We start from the raw sequence: 2427 nt of genomic DNA on the forward strand, positions 1-2427 counted from the left end.
TCACTGATACAACAAAAAAGAATCAAAGCCGCACACATAGATAGACATCACAATGACACTGGGTGTGGCATGGATGCTGCCAGTCTTTAGCATGACTCTCCTTTGCCACAGGATCCCTCCCTCCACTGCACGCCCTTGTCTCAGGAGCCAGATAGTGAGAGAGAGAGAGAGAGAGAGAGAGAGAGAGAGAGAGAGAGAGAGAGAGAGAGAGAGAGAGAGAGAGAGAGAAACAATCACTCAGCGCCAACATACCCCCCCCTCAGCCGGATGACTATAATGGGCTGAGAGAGTCAAGAGCACATTGATCCCTGCGAAACACCCCCCCTCTGAGTGCAGAGAAAGCCTCTCCCCGCATATACAGTAAAGTGTGCTTGAATAAAACATCCCAGTGCTTCTCACTCTTACATCATCAGCTTACTTGCATTAATAATACAATGCGTCCCATGGCACATGGCTGGACACACTCCCCAGATTGAGAAGTTTTCTACATGTGTGTTTTTCACCATTGGTTATACAGGGGAGAAAAGAAGCTTGTGCTAAAAAAGAAGAAAAAAAACTGACTTGTAATCACAAACAGAGCTAGTGTGTCATAGAGGATGAAGAGATAATCTATTATTGATGAGTAATGTGGCATCCTTCTGGTAAAGCCTGCGTTGCAAGCGCATCTCTCATCCCCATGCTTTTCCTAGAATAGCTTAGATAGCTTTCCAGTGGCAAAGACATCATCACCTCAGCCGACTCCAGCATAGCATGATGGAGGTCAGAGTGACATCAGGGAATCAAAGAGACAACGTTTATGTCCCTTTGTTCCGAGACAACGCAGAGGGTAAATCTATCAGACAGAGATTGGTGTCAAACAATGTCTTTCTTTCTCTAATAAACAAACCAACATTTCCTCATACAGACAACATAAATAATCTATGAATTGCAGCAACAAGATACAGGAACTTGTAGTTTCCATCATCCGCTAAAACAAGAGCTTATAGCAGCCAACTGCTTCAGTTTCTTTAGGCACAAATATCCAAAATGCATTTTTGGATTGAGCTGTATGGACTACGGCTTTTATTTGAATGTCTTCTTTCAATTGTTTTGCTAGTATCTAATTAGTAAAAGATTCACTGAGCTTTTTGTCAGCGTTCTGCTGTTCACTTGTGTTGCGTATAGTCTGAATGACAATAAAGTCCACGTTGAATTTGTGTATTGAAAATGCATTTAAAGCCCACTCTGGAATAGTCAACCTACTCCTCCCTAAAGCTAATGTTCTAATAATCTTAAACATCTACGCCCCACCTCCACAACAATAACAACACATACTCTAAAACATGTAATCAACCATAGCTGGAGTGTAACCATCCCTACGTGTTAGCCGGCAGCGACGCTTGATGCTTCCCCCGGCTCTTTCAGTTTCAGCACCTGCATTGCGGACAGCACCCGGAACCCCCGGCTCCTGTGAGAGACCTCCGCTGCTGGTCCTGGCTGTGACACCTCACACTGACATCACTGACACGACCACCCAGGACACGACCTTCTTTATCATCATCATCACCATCATCATCATCATCATCATCACACAAAACAAGCGATTATGATCGTAAATCCCGGGGCCTGGCGAGCATGTGAACGAGCATTTCACTTGTCTTCCTCCGATTGTAATGACCTGATGTGCTGGAGGATGCCTTCACTGCGCCTGCTTGCTACGGTCATCACAAAGCGTGTCCTTGCAGCTAATGTTGTGCTGGGAAAAGCTAATGAGCTCCAGGAAACCGCAAACGAGCTAAATTCCCGGTACGTGCTGTTTTATCGAACGGGGAGATCACGCCACGCCAAACTCCCTTCACAATCCGATACACAAATAATCGCCCGCTGGACAGAAAATGAATCGTAGCAAAGCCAAATACAAATCATGATTTATTTTAATCGTCAAGGTGTTCTGGCAAATTCGGCATGCATTGAAGGCACCATGACGATTTCTTTATCTAATAAAAGTGGTGTGTTTATCATGAGTTGTATATTAGCGTATATCCCCTAGTAGGCTATTCAATGATTTAAGGCAAACCTAATGTAACAGTTAAAATGTCATTGGAGTCAACCTGTTTGGACGGATGCCGAATTTGAAAGACGATATTCACCTTGTCAGCAAACACACGTAGGCTACAGTCATTTCAATTACTGATCATTGCTGACTGAGTATTCCTGATGAAGCAGCCTGTTCCTGCACCAAGGGGCAGTTTGTATGAGGCTTGGTTTGTGCTAACAGCTAACGAGGCTCCAGTCCGTATCATCATCTGGTGGTGAAGACTTACCTAATGGCTCTGAACGCCGCGGGTCGTGGGTCTGATGCCCGGCTGTGGAGTGTGGGCGAACCGAGCAGCCGCAGCGGCTAAGTGCGCTCCGTCCTGCGGGCCATGGCGGTGGAGCTGCCTGGGA

This window comes from Limanda limanda, chromosome 5 (genome assembly GCF_963576545.1).
Source record: "Limanda limanda chromosome 5, fLimLim1.1, whole genome shotgun sequence".
Lineage (NCBI taxonomy): Eukaryota > Metazoa > Chordata > Actinopteri > Pleuronectiformes > Pleuronectidae > Limanda > Limanda limanda.